At 39.1% G+C, this 16,949-nt stretch overlaps 1 protein-coding gene across 2 annotated transcripts in view; it reads right to left on the bottom strand.

The window, feature by feature from the left end:
- Positions 1–16,949, bottom strand: part of HORMAD2 (HORMA domain containing 2) — a 50,556-nt gene that overhangs the window by 8,988 nt on the left and 24,619 nt on the right. The window lies entirely within an intron of this gene.

Raw genomic sequence — 16,949 nt, 5'->3', positions numbered from 1 at the left:
CGGAAGGTCTCCCGGTCTAATTAGCATATTCCTCTTTTATTAGTATAGATTTTTATAAGGGAAAAGAAACAAATAAAATTAAATAATAATTTTTATTTAATCCAATATAAAAATATCATTTCAATATGTAGTCAATATAAAAATTATCGAGATAATTTATATTCTTTTTTTAATACATCCTCACAATTCAGTGTATATTTTATATTTATAGCATATCTCAACTCAAATTAGCCAAATTTCACATTCTTTTTTTTTAAAATATATATATTTTATTGATTTTTTACAGAGAGGAAGGAAGAGGGATAGAGAGTTAGAAACATCGATGAGAGAGAAACATCGATCAGCTGCCTCCTGCACACTCCCCACTGGGACTATGCCCGCAACCAAGGCACTTGCCCTTGATCAGAATCGAACCTGGGACTCTTGTGTCCGCAGGCCGACACTCTATCCACTGAGCCAAACCGGTCAGGGCACATTTCACATTCTTAATAGCCACATGTAGCTAGTGGCTATCGTACTGGACAGCACATCGTGTGTGTGTGTGTGTGTGTGTGTGTGTGTATGTGTGTGTGCGCGCGCGCATTTTAAAGATATGAAATATATTTATTGGTAATTTTAAAATATCTATGAGAATGTAGTCATGCATAACTTATATAATTAAAAATATAAAGTTACACATTAATTTGTTTATTAATTTTGTTAAAATTATGTCTTTTATTACTTGATATGTTTATAATCAACATGCTTATTCAACTCTCTATTTTCCTTTATTTCGATGTGATGAAAACTTTATTATGAAACTATTTTTATTTGTAAACTGAAAGGTAATGAATGAATATAAAAACACCTTAAAGCTTATTTGGCTTACCTTTCACAAGTATAAAATATTTTAAAATATTAGATACTTTTCCATGGGAAAATGTCAGTTTCTTTCCTAGTTTCAAAGGCCTGAGTAATTAACTATTAATTCAGTGGTAGCTAACAGTAGACATGTAAGACACATAAAAACATACTCAAGCACATACTTGAAGTAATTATCAAAACGAAAACGTTTTCCTTGGTTTGTGGCATGTAGGAGGAACCCTGAGGCAATGGCATGATGATGTTAGTCGATGTACTAAACTTGACATAGGTTTGCTGATTCTTCAAAAAAGAGATGAACAGATAGGAGATTCAGAATTGGAAATGTGATAGCCTGCTTCTCAAAGACTTGCTATGTAGGTCATTTACTTGAATCTGAGTCTCCATAAACTACTTAGCAGGTGTTGAAAGGAACACAGTATAACTGTAAGTACAGAAATGACTCTAGAGAGAGTCCCATCAAATATACAAAAAAAAAAGGACCACTCTGGGTTGCAGTCTGTCTGAGATGGAAGAGCCCTGCCAGGGTGCTATCCACACCTCGGGCCGTAGCTGCCCACTCTCGCTGGCAGGAAGAAGAGGGCCAAGCAGATGACACTTAGGAACTCGCACCCTCTGACTAGTTCTTCATGCAAGGCGGGCAGAGCGGCAAAGAGACATTCACGAAGAAGTCAGAGCTCCACTGTAAACTGGCCTTAAGTTCACTTGAGGAGAAAAAGACAAAAGAAAAACAAAACCCTAAAGAGAAGTCGTTGGGTGTTTAGAGTTTTACAGGAGGAGCAGACACTTAATTTTTATTTTCCTTTTCCAGCAAACAATGAAACATTTTCAGTTTCTAAAACAAAATGAAGAAAACCATACCTCTCTTTCTGATCTACTATTAATATATTTGAATCATTTCCTATAATTAACAGAATTTTCTATGGCATCAATTTAGTTCATGTCTATTTAATTGCCTGCTTCCATTTTCCATTTATTTCAGTTACTTATATAGGCCCATAGAATGAAATTCAAAAGGTAAAATAAAGGTGCAGTGAGATTTCCCCTGTACCCCAGAGCCACTCGATTCCCCCCAGAAAGCAACCACTATTACCAGTTTCTTATCCATTTTCGTTTTAAAATCAACGAGACCACTAAGAACTGACACTGCTATAAAATTCACAATATCATCTCTTCCAATTGTTTTACTAAAGCGGAAGCAGGGCCCTCGCCAGTTTGGCTCAGTGGATAGAGCATCAGCCCAAGGGTTGCAGGCTCGATCCCCAGCCCAGACTCAGGAGGCAGCCAATCGATGAGTCTCTGTCACATCAACATTTCTCTCTCTGTCTCTCCCCCTCCCTTCCACTCTCTGTAAATAAATAAATAAAAATAAAGCAGAAGCAGGCCTGGCCACAGTCAGAATGAATGAGGAGGTGGAGGGCTTTGACCAAGTAACACTCTAGCCGCGGGGTCACTCCGGGTCTCGTTCTGTGGAGGTGGGCTTTCTCCCCATTGCCCCCCCCCCCCCCCCGTTATCTTCCCCATCTAGAGACCACGTGCTTTCCTCAGGACGAAAGGAAATGAGCGAAAATCAAGGCGTGGAAGGTGAAAGCAGAGAGTCAAGGTCCCGCGCTAAGTGCTGTGCCGGTGATGGGCGCAGCAGGATGTCACAGCAGGGCTGGGCAGCAGTGTTTCAAGGAGTAAGAACACAGATGTGTAAACAACACACTCTGCCCAGCATTGAACACAGGAATGCAGGAATGCAGAGGAAGAGGGGCATGCAGGGAGGGACTTCACAAATAAGCCCGGGGCCGGTTGAACATGTCTGACGAGCTTCTTCTCCAGCTGCACACGTTTTCCCTGACTCATGAAAACCTCAGGCTGGGAGGATGCCAGACCAGTGTGCTAACGCTGTCAGGAGGGAAGTCTTTTGGAACCAATATGGAGAGGAAAAACTAACAACTTTGCGCGCACACACACACACACACACACACACACAAGAATAAGAATCAAAGTCCTACTGCAGGTCACAATTGGTGAATTGTGAATCAGAAAAAAAAATAAGAGCATTTTCAAAAACCTTCCGAATTAGTTAAAATCAGGGCTGCCAGGCATTGCTCACCTCCAGGGGGCGCCACTCACATGGTTGTCTGTGTTTCGGGTATCCCCGATTGTGGAATTGTGCAGTCCACAATCAATACAACCCCGCATGGCAACGCTGCTAGGCAAACATACCACTTTCTAAATTTCCCCCTCATTAAACTCTTACTTGGGATCCAGGCTATTCCTTTTGGCTAATATTTCCTATGACAAGAGAAAACAAACATTTAGAATGTTATGAATATATTTTCTTAAAAACCCAAGGTTGTTGAGTATAAACTGCAGTGTAGCTATGCTACAGAATATGACTAGATTATATGCCTAACGTATGACATACTGTACATATTTTCCAAACTATAAAGATTTTCCATGATGGATAGGGCTGCCCAGTTTCAAATTAAACACTATTTATTTAGAAACGTAGGGCCATTTCAAATCAGGCTGGGCCAGAGAGCAGAGGAGACTAGAACTATTGTTGCAGGGCATCTGGCACGTTTTACTCCGGGGCTTTCAGAATTTAATGATTAAAAGTTGAAAGTTTCTCCTTGTTTTAGAAGAGTTTTTCGGATCTCCTTCCTCCCCCTCTCCCCCCACCCCCAGCAAGTATCTCTTTTCACTGCCATTATCTAATTCAGCAATACAGCAGGAATAAAAGAATCTAAAAATGAGACATGAGACATGAAACTGATCTTGTGAGTGTTTAAAATTATGCCACTGTAGTTTGTAACTCCTGGTTCTAATATTCCTGATTAGGAAGTGTCTAACCAAGTGAAATCAAGAAATATTAGTCATCGGTAGATATGGCTGTGTTTTGTTCTCTTCTCCACTTTGAATTAATTGTTGAGTCTACAGGAATCAATCTTTTAAGTTTTGTGTTTGTGTGTGTGTGGGGGGGGGGGTACTGAGCTCATTCCTGGTGGTTTTAGAATTTACCCACATTTTCCCTTTTTGTGGAAATATTTACACTGGGGATTTCCACTAAGGGAATTAAAATTAATTGAGCTCTTTCTTTTTATTATAACAGCTGAGGCCATATTTCTATTAGTGTCTTTTTTTCCCTCTTGCCCTACTCATGAGACTTAATCTAAGTGGTTCTCATGAAATATTACATATGTAAAATAAGGTAATATATTTGAAAATGTTTGGCACAATATATGGTACATGCTAATCACCCAATACAAACTGAATATGTGGTTGCTCTAATGAAATGTGCTCTGAGCTGGTATGGGGATTTTAAAAAGTCTAATTTATCTTGGGTTATAAGAAGTATAATGGAGCCCTGGCGGGGTGACTCAGTTGGCTAGAGCATCATCCCGCACACCAAAAGGCTGTGGGCTCAATTCCCCGTCAGGGCACATGCCCGGGTTGTGGGTTTGATCCCCAGTTGGGGCACGTATGGGAGGCAACCGATCGGTTTCTCTCTCACACCAATGTTTCTCTTTCTCCTTCTCTCTCCCTTCCTCTCTCTAAAATCAATGAAAACACATCCTTGGGTGAAGATTTAAAAACAGTATAAGGGATCTCTGAGTGATAAGTGAGATTACATATCCAATAACAAAGTCTTTAACTTCAAATATCAGCTACAAATTTCTAGTTCCTATAAATGCAACCGCGGAAGATGAACTACATATGCTTGAAAATGCTTAACTTAAAACGAAGAAGAAAGTGTGGAACCTAGAGACACTGAAAATGGAAATGCATACAAACTGAGACATCCTCTCAAATCCCACCCAAGAAGCAATGAATAAGCCTGAAAAATTGTTCATCTGGTTTTTGGGGGTTTTTTCATGGTATAGTGTCAAGACTGAGAACAAGGGGGCTGGGTTCCATCACTGACTTTCAAGTTTCCATCACAGTAAAAAAAGGGAGGGGGAGAATATGTGCCATGTACCAAACAGCAATGCTTTGAGGATTAATGACATAATGTCTGTGGAGGTTGGAGCTCCTTGGAAAAAAGACACTACATAAATATAAAGTAGTATTAATATTTAGGCTTAGTCCACAACGTGAGACCCGCTTTCTCTGGCCCATGAGGTCATGAGCAGTTTTGTGAAGTGTGCTCAAATCCCCACAAAGGCGTGTTGTTAGCTGCCTCGCAAGTGGACTGTAAAGCTAATCTGACCCACCTGGTCGGAGCAGTCACGGAGGCGATGTTCCATTCCCAGGTCTCCGAGAAGGTACAGACAGAGAGTGCTGACTCCCGAAAGGAATGAGACATGGCCGAGAGCACTTCAATAGCATTCAGGGCTTCCCAGGAATGCAGTGGGAGTTTGGGAATGTTTTGGCTTAGAATTAAACAGAAGTCCAGTCATATCACATCTTGATTTAGAAGAAAGACTAAATTTGCCTTTCTCAAAGAAAATCTGAAGTAAGAGTAGGAATGAGAAAGCTACTTCTTGGAATGGTTAGTTTATATCTTTAAAGGATTTGGAGGCAACCGGGTATTTTTTGTCCTGGGAAAGTTGTAGTCTCCAGGAGTTGTCTCTTTGACGGCAACATCCTGATTCCTCATCAGTGCTTCAATCTGTGAAATGCTTACTTATCAGGGGCGATCTTGCAGAGGTTTTAGTTCTAAAGTTTCAAAGAACAATGAATTCAATGTAGACACTGCCTTGCAAAATCTTGTGGTATATCTAAAGGACAATAATGCTTTTATGACAAAATATTTGCATTTCTCAGTTTTAAAAGATATCATTTTGATCCAAGGGTCTCAAGCATCAGAAACCACCATGTTCAAAACGTAAGGTTCATAAACTTATAATCATTAGCACTTAATAGTGATTCTGAAGCTGTCTAAATACCAAAATATTTGAACAACAGATAGAAAAAAATGTGAGGAATCTTTTATCTGGATGTTTGTTTCTACATTGACCTAAGTTGGGTTCTTTCAGATCTGATTTGGCTTCTTGCTCACGGATTACAATGCTATTTCAGACTGACCGATGTTGTTTTTTAAGGGAAAGGGAACAGAAATGTTATAGCCTTTTCCACGTGGAGCCAAATCTACACTAACTAGAAAGTCTTTGCTAAATAAAATACTGACCTTCTTCCTCTTCCCATCCCTTGATGAACAGCTTAGTCCTAATGCCAGAGTTAGGTGTGGCAGAGAAAGACTGGCATCCACACGGTGGTCAGAGCCTGAGCAGGGTGAGAAGGGCGTCCATGTGGAGAGCAGGCCTGGCATGGAGAATGAGAGCTGAAGGGCCTCATCACAGTGACTTGCAGTAGGTGTGAGAGGGAAGGGGTCCAGGGTAGGAGAGTCAGCTCCCTGAGGGCTGAGATGGACACCTATACATGTGTGGGGAAGGTGGCAAGGGTGGGAGTTTGGTTACACTTGAGGGGACTGATTAAGTAAATATGCTAACTATAATGGGAGCTAGGTTCCTCACGATGGAGAAGTTACAAATATGGACAGTGAGAAAACTAGAATAATTTCTATAGAATTGACTCAGAATTGTCATTATAGGTAGGTGTGGATTCTATTATATAGAGACATAAATGTAGATGTGTATGTGTGTGTGTGCTCTTACATGTATTCTCTAGCTCTCTCCACTGCAAGAGTCCACATCGAGGTGACTAAAAGGAACCACTGAAAAACCAGGGGACCTTGGAGAAATGGCTGACTCCAGAACTGGGACGGGGAAAGTTGTGCCAAACTTGTGCCAAAGTGTAAGGAAGTGGGACATGTCAAAAAAACAAAACAAAACAAAAAACAGCTTGAAGGGTCTCCCACTAGCAAATTTCTGAGACAGTAAGAGCATCAAAATAAATATTAGTAATGGATAAAATAGGCACCCATAATTAAATAATGAATAAATGGGAAGTTTAATAAGGAACAGGCTAATTTACATAGTTTCAAAGTACTTCCCTACAAACTACTTACTTATTACAAAGAAGAAGAAAGTACCTTTATAGTAGAGAAGCCTGGCAGAAACCACCTTAATCAAGTGAGCAAAATAAATGTCACCAGGAATGGACAGTTCAAAACCATGTGTCACCTGACAGGAAGCAATGAGTATGAGGACTCGGCACCACTTCAGCGGCATTCTTGAAAAAGATGCACACCCTGAATTTAATTATGAGGAAACACCAGACAAACCCAAACTGACCTCCAAAATAACTGGCCCATTCTATAAATACATGTCAAGGTCATGAAAGTCAGAGAAAGACTGAGGACCTACTCCAAACTAAAGGAGGCCAAAGACATTTAACACGCAAATGCAGCATACGCTCTAACCCGGACCCTTCTGGAAGGGCCATGACTGGGACAACTGGGAAGCCTGGGGTGGAATCAGAGGGTCAGATGGCAGCAATGGACCAGAATGAACTCCCTGGCTCCCAGGGCTGCGGTTCTGGAGGAGAATGCCCAGGCTTCTGGGCACCTCAGGCTGCGGTGTTCTGGAGTTGGCGAAGCAACTGGTTCAGAAAAGTACATTACTTGGGCTCACAGCTGTAAGTTAGTGTTTCCAAAGAAAAATAAGTTCAAACTAAAGTATTTTTTAAAAGATTGTACAATTCCTTATTTTTTCCTGTTATTATAATACATATCCTACAGACAACTATTGTAGAAGCTGAAGCCACTTGCTGGTAGACTGGAGGTGGGTTACAAGGAAGAAGAACTAAGAATGGCTCTGAGGGTTTAGTCACAGGAGGCGGGTAAATAAATGATGGTGTCATTTACTGAGATTGCAAAGACTGAGGGAGTGACTGTTGATAGGAAAATACTGAAATTAGGTATTGCACAGTGGAGTGGTGTGGATGAACACCCGATTGAAGGAGGATAAAGAGAAGAGAAAGCAGGAAAGTGGACACAGCAAGCACAGGCAATTCTCTTGCAAGAGAGATGTGATTTGGCGCCAATGAAAGAAGAAAGGCATTCCGGGCGAGAGAAGTATGTTTGTTAAGATTCAGGCAGAAATTAACTTGGCTTGTTCTCGTGACAGTAAAAGAACTGACGTAACAAGGAAGGGGAACATGTTGGGTAAGAGCGGGAAATAAGACAGGTAACACGGAGCCAGATCATGAGCAGCCTGAAGGCCAGTTAGAGGTGTTTAGACTTGATGTAGTAGGAAGTAGGAGTCAGGAGATACTTTAATTGGGGAAGTGATATGACGAAAGTGATATTAAAGACGACTAGACTGGCAGTGGTATGCAGGATAGAGAGGAGGTTGTGGGAGAGACTGGAGGCTGTGGCAACAATTCAAATGTGAGAGGATGAAGGCCTGGACTCGAGTTTTGGCAGGAAGAACAGACTGGAAAGGGAAGGCTTGGTGGAATTTTGATACCTGACTAAATAAGGAGAGTGCTATCAGGATTCTGAACTTAAGACATTGAAAGGATAAAGGTGATGCTGAGAGGCAGGGAAACTGGGTAGAGAAACTTGTTCTGGGTGTGAAAGGTGGAGGGCGACGGTGAATAAAAAGATGAGCATACTGGACTTGACACAGTAGTGAGTAATCAGAGTGGAAATGCCCAACAGAAGGTTAAAGATGTGGAAATGGAGCTCTGGGGCATGGTGAGGGCTGAAGATGAGACAACTGGGAGTTAACACCATACGTGTGACGCTTGAAGCCCTGAGAATGGAAAGCTCCTCCAAAGGAAAGACCCTCTCTCAGGAAGTTACCAGAGGATTACCTGGAAATGAGAGAGCAAACCAAGAATAGGAAGTGAGAGATCTACCACAAGGAGAGGCAAAGAATCCCCTGGAAATCGGTGAAGGGAGATTCTGGGACGAGAGGCAAGCACCAGGCAGAGAGAGCAATCACGTAGATTTGGTCACAAGTGAAAAGCTCCAGGATAGATATCTCAGTGAGGATGAAATTATTGCTTCTGAGTATCTCAGAGAAGACTTAGACCAGCACTGTCCAGTAGAACTTCCTGTGACGACAGACATGTTCTATATCTGCACTGTCCAACACCGCAGTCACTAGTCAGAGCACTTGAAGAGTGGCTGGTGTGACCGAGGAACTAAACTTATAATTCTATCTAATTAAAATTAATTTAAATTTTAACAACCACATGTGGTTAGTGAATACCATTTTGGACAGTTCAAGTCTAGATAATCAGCAGAATATTTGAAGTTGAATTAGGAGTAAGTATAGAGAAAACTAAGAAAATGAAAACAATTATTAACCAGAGGGAAAACAAAAACTTATGCAAGAAAGGAAAATCAAGTATGGCTTACTACATAACACAGCTCTATACAGAATTACATAGTTATAAAAATATAAGCACAAGTTATTGACATAACCCAAATTATAAACTGGGAGGCTATTAGGTGGCTTATTTTATTTTATCCTCATTTGCCAAATAAGTACAGATACTTTCTCTATAGCACTAACTTTATTTCTCTAATATATTCTTTTTTACAAAAAATGTTTTTTATTGATTTGAGAGGAAGGGAGAGAGAGAGAAACATCAATGCGAGAGAAAAACAGTGGTGTCTCCTGCACACACCCTGACCGGAGGTCACACCTACAACCTGGGTATGTGCCCTTTGGTGCACAAGACGACACTCAACTACCTGAGCCACACCAGCCGGGAATCGCTAATATATTCTGAATGGCTCCATAGCGCTTCATGTTATTGGTCTACCAAAATTTACTCAACCAATCCTTCACTGAGTGACATTTAAGTTGTTTCCAATTTGGGACAATTAGACATAGGGCTTTAATAATTAACATTGTGGGTCACTGCTTTTTGAAATGCAACTGTAATGAGGCAAAATTTAAATACTATTGCATCTATTTGAAGTGTACATTTCTATAAGCTTTCATAAGTATATACAGGGTGCTCTCCAAAATGTATATATATTTTGAATAATTATAAAGGCAATGTTTATTAAAATACATTTCATTTTCAAAATGTAAGAGTTATCAGCTATTAACACGTGTATACATTTTTTGGGACAACCTGTATATACTTGTAATCACCACAATCAAGACAGACAACATTTCATCACCCCAAAATTTCCTTATGTCTCTTTGCAGTAAATCCCCATCTAATCCCCACCCCATCCAAACACCAATTTGTTTCCTATTATTTTAGATTAGTTTTGCTTCTAGATTTTCATGTAAATGAAATCATACAGATGTGCTCTTGTCTTTTTTTCTGACTTTTAAAGATTCATTCCTTTTTAATGCTAACTAGAGGCCCGATGCATGAAATTCATGCAAGGGTACTAGTAGGCCTTCCTTCCCCCGGCTGCCGGCACCGGCTTCCCTCTAGCACCCAGGACCCGGGCTTCCCTTGCAGCACTGGCTTCATCTGGAAGGTTGTCCAGAAGGACGTCCGGTCTAATTAGCATACTACACTTTTATTATTATAGATAATTATTCATTGCACAAAGATACCACAATTTGCTTGTTTCTAGTTTGGAACTATTATGAATAAAACTGCTGTGAACATTTGTGTATATATCTTTTTGTGATTACATGTTTTCATATCTCTTGGGTAAATAACTTAGAGAGAAACTGCTGTACCAAATGATAAGTGTATGTTAAACTTTCTAGGAAATTCATAAAATGTTCTCCAAAATTGGTTGTACCAATTTATATACCAACCAGCAATGTTTAAAAATTTCAAAAGCTTTACATCCTTGACAACATCCTTGGTATTGTCATATTAATTTTTAGGCATTCTAGTAAATGTGTATCTCACTTTGGTTTTAATTTGCATGTCCCTGATGACTAATGACATTAACTGTCTTAAATTTCATTTTCCAATTATTCATTGGTCATATAGAGATATACAGTAAGTTTTTATATATTGATCCTGTATCCCAGAACTTGTTAAGTTTATGTATTAATCCTGGTAGCTTCTTTCTTATAGATTCTTAGAATTTTCTTTAACACAATCATTTCAATTCCAAAGAAATTCAGTTTTATGTCTTCCTTTCCAATCTGTATGCCTTATGTTTCTTATTCTTACCTTAATTCACTGACCAGGACCTCTAGAATAATGTTTACTCAAAGTGAGAAGAATTGATATCCTGTTTAGCTATAAGTGTTTAGTCTTTTACCATTAAGTATGATGCTCCCTTCAGGTTCTTTGTAAATGTCTTTTATAATGTTGAGAAAATTTTCCTTCTATTCCTTGTTTTCTAGAAGTCTCTTTTTTTAAAAAATTATAAATGGATGTTGAATTTTGTCAAATACTTTTTCTGCATCTTTGGAGGTAATCGTGTGCTTTTCCTCCTTTCTTCTAGCAATATGGTGAGTTTCACTGATTGATTTTTTAAATCTTAAACCAACCTTGTATGCCTGCAATAACCCCCATCTAGTCATGTATTATCCTTTCCATATATTGTGGATTGATTTGCTAATATTTTATTAAGGACATTTACATTTACAGTTATCAGGGATATTGGTTGGTCCATAGTCTTTTCTTATAATGTTTTTGTCTGGTTTTAGTATCAGGATAATACTAGCCTCATAAAATGAGCTGTGAAGTCTTCTCTTCTATATTCTTCAAGAGTTTGTTTAAAATTAGCCTTACTTCTTCCTTGTTTGATAAATTTCACCAGTGAAACCATCTTTCCTGGAGCTTCCTTTATGTGAAGGATTTGTTATAAATTCAATCCCTTTAACCAATACAGGATTATTAAATTTATTTCTACAAATGTCAGTTTGCTAATTTTTGTCTTTCAAGGAAAGTGTCTATTTCAACTAAGTTGTCAAACTTATCAAAATATAGTTTTCACAATAGTACTTTATTTTGTTCTTAATGTCTGTGGAATTTGTGGCAATATCCTATTTCCCATGCCTGATATTGGCAATTGTGTCTTCTCTCTTAATTTCTCAACCAGTCTAGCTAGAGGTTGATCAATTTTATTGATATTCTTAATATTCTTCTTTTGGTTTCAGATTTACTGAAACTTGTTTTATGACCAGAATATGATCTAACTTGGTGAGTGTTCTACAAACACTTGAAAAGAATATGTATTCGGTAGTTTTGGATTGTTTTATTAGGGTAATAATGTCAAAATGATTGACAGTTCAATTTGGATATTTTCTATTGCTCTACAAGTTCAGTGATCTATTTTTATAGCTTCTAATCTGCTGCTAATTCCATCTAATAATACTTTAAAATTTCAGATATAGTATGTTAAGTTCTATAGTCTATTTGCCTCCACGCTCCCCCCAATTTTTAAAACTTTCTATTTATCTCATTATTATATTAATTCATGTTTTTATTTAAATCCTTGAGCACAGCCTTATCTCATTTGTTTTACTTAAGTATAACTTACGCACAGTAAAAAATAATCCTAATTTTTAGTATACAGTTCTGACAAATGTATACACACACATGCATATATATATGTATATATTACATATATGTATGTATATATGTAATATATACATATGTTTCATCAACCCCAAAAACTCCACTATGCCCCTTTGTAGTCAAACCTCACACTCAGCCCTGAAACCTACTGATCTATTTTCTTTCCCTATAGTTTTGCTTTGCAAGAATGTTGTATAAAAGATAAACTTACAGCACCACAGTCTGAGGAGTTTCATAGACCTGTTTCCCAGAAAAAACTGGTGAAAACTATTTTTAAAACCATAAAGTCTCTGAAATGGTCCCAAGGAAATACAGCAAATGAGGAAAACTCTATGCAAAAAAAAAAAATTACAAAAATTTGGCAAGAACAACAAAAATCTGTAGTATTTGAACCAAAATCACTCCCTCCATTCTCCTGGCTCTGTGAGATTCCACTCCACTCAACTCCAGACTGGTGTAGCCAAGAACTCCCAGCTCCCTCTCCCCCAACTCACATTAAGAAGGCTATATTTATGAGAAGGAAAGACGTCAGCATTTCTCATGCTGGCCCTAGCTATCTATTGCTGAGGATAAATTCTATGTCATATGGCCAGGAATTATGGGTTTCCATCTTCCACCCAGCCCCAAGATGAGACTAATGCTCTACTTTGGGTGAAGTTCTTCTGAGAGTGGGAAGGCACCAATCACTCTTTCCCTGGTTTATAAGACAGTGGTTCCGTGCTGGGAAAATCAAGCAGAAAAGACCAGAAACTAATGTTCCTCAATAGCTAATACTCAGTTCCTAAATCAGAAATTTTACTCTGAGAGATGCTTGCCATTGTCCCACCCCCAACTCTGGGGCTATAGCTTAGAGATTTTACCAGGGGGTAGAAGTGGGACATCAAAGAGATCACTCCTAAACTTTCCCCAAGGAAAGTGACTTATTTGCAACAGAGCATGAAAGAAATTCAAGGCAAAGGGCACTCTCAAATACAATGAAGGTTGTATTGAAAAAATTGAGAGGTTATTGGTAGATTCATTGGAGATACGTATGGTCTAAACTACAGTTTGGCTAGTTTGCAAGAGATAATCAGGAATAGAAGCAGCTGGGAGGAGCCCTCATGAGGACAGAACAAATCTCAAACACTAACCTAAGGAACCATCCCTTCAAGGAGCACAATTTTGATTGGACTAGTCTCTAGAGAAATTCATGCCTGCAACACTGTTGAAAACAATCACCAGCAATTAGTTTAATTTAACAGCTGGGTGTGGTCATAGAAAGAGACAGTCAAAGAAAGCCCTGATAAAATCATCATCATCCCAAAATGACTGTGTACATATCCAAGGCTGCACTACCTGAGTAGCAACTTCAGAGGCTTAATACTACAGGGGAAAAGTAGATTTCACTAAAATAATCAGCCACTCCCTAAACAAATAAACAAAGAAATATTAACAATAACAAGCCCGAGAGGTGAGAAAAGAACCATAACCATAGTTGCTATAATATTTGATATAAAATGTCAAGTTTCCAACAAAAATATTACAAGGTATGCAAAGAAATAGGAAGGTATGACCCATACACTATAAAAATAAGCAGATAACACATAATGCCTGCGAGAGCAACCAGATATCAAAGTTAACACACAAAGGCTTCAGAGTATACATCATATCCATGACCAAAGATTTAAGGAAAATCATCTTTAAAGAAACAAAGGAAGGTATGACAATGTCACACCCAATAGGGAATACCAATAAAGAGATGCAAATTATAAAAAGTACCAAGTGGAAATTCTGGAACTAAAGGTGCAATAACTGAAATAAAAATTTTACTAGAGAGCTTCCACAGTAGATTTGAATTGACAGAAGAAAGATTAGCAAATTTGAAGACAGATTAATAGAGATTATGCAATCCAAAAACCAGAGAGAAAGAGAATGAAGAAAAATGACAAGACCCTCAAAGAAATAGGGAACACACCAACACACACATAATGGAAGAACCAGAAGGTGAGAAAGAAATATTTAAATAAACAAGGACTAAAACCATTCCAAATTTATTGAAAACATTAACCTTTACATCCAGGAAGCTCAATGAACTACAAGTAAGATAAATACAAAGAGATCCACAAACAGACACACCATAGTAAAAATGCTCAAAGACAAGATGAAAATCTTAAAAGCAACAAGAGAAAACAACTCATCACTTACAAGGGAACCCTATAAGACTAATAGCTGACTTCTCAGCAGAAACAATGGAGACCAATTAGACAGTAGGATAACATATTCAAAGTGTTCAAGGAAAAACTGTCAAATAAGAATCCTGTATCAAGCAAATCTATCTTCAATTTTTATTGTTGTTGTTAATCCTCACCCAAAGATTTTTTTTCATTGACTTTTAGAGAGAGTAGAAGGGAAGTGGAGAGACAGAGAGAGAAACAACAATGTGAGAGACATATCAATTGGTTGCCTCCCGAATGCACTCCGACCAGGGATGGAGCCTGCAATCAAGACAGGTGCCCTTGATCAGAATTGAACCCAAGACCCTTCAGTCTGAAGGCTGACACTCTATCCACTGAGCCAAACTGGCCAGGGAGAGCAAAGCTATCTTTAAAAAACAAAGATAAAATAAAAACATTTCCAGATTAATGAAACCTGAAAGAATTTATTAATTGAATGCCTGCCTTATAAGAAATACTAAAGAGATATTTACAATACATGCATTTGACAAAGGACGTATATGTAGAATATGATATATATATATTTCTTAGAGGCCTGGTACACGGATTCATGCACATTGAAAGGAAATTAGAAGAAATATTTTGGGCTGGGGAGGGACCACAGGAGGTTGGCTACATGGCATGTCTGGCCTATCTCACCCAGTTCCGATCGGCCAGACCCCAGCAAGCTAACCTACTGGTCAGAGCGTCTGCCCCCTGGTGGTCAGTGGGCATCATAGCGACCAGTCGAACAGTCGAACGGTCAGACACTTAGCATGTTAGGCTTTTATATATATAGATATGTATAAGCAGACCTCCTAAAAATCAATAAGAATGCAAGACAACCCAATATAACTCAATAGAAAAAAATGACAAACTCTGAAAAGACACTTCACCAAAAAAAGATATCCAACATGGCCAATTAACATATGAAAGGGTGCTCAATTCATTAGTCAGCAGGGAAATGCACATTAAAACCACAATGACATATTACTACACACCCACCAGAATGGTTAAAATGAAAAAGATGGAAAATGCCAAGAGTTGGTGAGGATGTGGAGCAACCACAACTCTCATATATTGCTGATGGAAGTGTGAATTGGCACAACCACTTTGGAAATTGTTTTGTAGTATGTATTAAAGGCTAAATGTACACATATCCTTTGACCCAGTAATTCTACTCCTAGCAATTACATTCCTACCAGAAATGTGTACATATTTCACTAAAAAACATGTGCAGAATGTTCAGAGAAGTACTATTCCTAACTAGAGGCCCAGTGCATGGATTTGTGTACCAGTGGGGTCCCTCGGCCTGGCCCATGGATATCCTCCAAGGGGTCCTGGATTGTGAGAGGGCGCAGGCCAGGCCGAGGGACCCCACCAATGCAAGATAGGGGCTGGGGAGAGACCATGGGAGGGTTCCAGGGCGTGTCTGGCTAGTGTCACCCAGATCGGCCGGACCCCAGCAGCAAGCTAACCTACCAGGCGGAGTGGCTGTCCCCTGACCTGGTGGTCAGTGCGCATCATAGCTACCGATCAAACGGTCGCTTAGGCTTTTATATAGATAGTAAAAGTGGGAAATTACACAAATGCCCATCAACTAGATGGAAAGTGAGAATGCCCTATAAAAATATGCAGAACTGTGGACAAATATCACAACATAATGTTGAGTGGTTCATACTCTATGATTCTACATCTGTAAAATAAAAAGAAGAGAAACTAATCTATGCTAATAGACGTCAGGATAGCCCTAGCTGGTTTGGTTCAGTGGATAGAGCATTGGCCTATGGACTGAAGGGTCCTGGGTTCAATTCTGGCCAAGAGCACATACCTCAGTTGCAGGTTTGATCCAAGGCCCTGGTTGGGCCATGTTGGGGAGGCAACCAATCAACGTGTCTCTCTCACATTGATGTTTCTCTCTCTCTCCCTCTCCCTTTCACTCTCCAAAAATCAATGGAAAAATATCGAGTGAGGATTAACAACAACAAAAAAGAAGTCAGGATAGAGATATTTTTGTTGAGTGGAACAGTGACTACAAAATAAGACTAGGTTTTCTGGGGGACTACTTGTATTTTGTTTCTTAATCTAGGTGCTGATTTAACGTGTTTACTCCATAGGGCTGTGGCAAGGGTGAGGCAAACAGGATACCTAGGGAGCAAAATTTAAGGACACACTCACTCTCACCTTGTTTGCCTCACCTTTATATCAGTCTTGATGTTCATTTTGTTAATATTTATTGAGTTATATCATTATGATGTATTTTCTGTATTTATATTATACTTGGATTAAAAAAATGTTAAGGGCCTGGCTGGTATGGCTCAGTGGTTGAGCATCAACCCATGAACCAGGAGGTCATGGTTTGATTCCTGGTCAGGGCACATGCCCAGGTTGTGGGCTAGATCCCCAGTAGGGGGCATGCAGGAGGCAGTGGATCGCTGATTCTCTCTGGAACACTTCTGGGTTTTTGCCTCGCTTTGTTTTCAGTTTGCAAATTCTAAGACCCTTAAATAAAACTCTATCATTTATTTCTAG

The sequence above is a fragment of the Eptesicus fuscus genome, chromosome 23, assembly GCF_027574615.1.
Source record: "Eptesicus fuscus isolate TK198812 chromosome 23, DD_ASM_mEF_20220401, whole genome shotgun sequence".
Taxonomy (NCBI): Eukaryota; Metazoa; Chordata; class Mammalia; order Chiroptera; family Vespertilionidae; genus Eptesicus; species Eptesicus fuscus.
The sequence above is the reverse complement of the archived record's forward strand: the minus strand, read 5'-3'. Positions and strand labels throughout refer to the sequence as shown.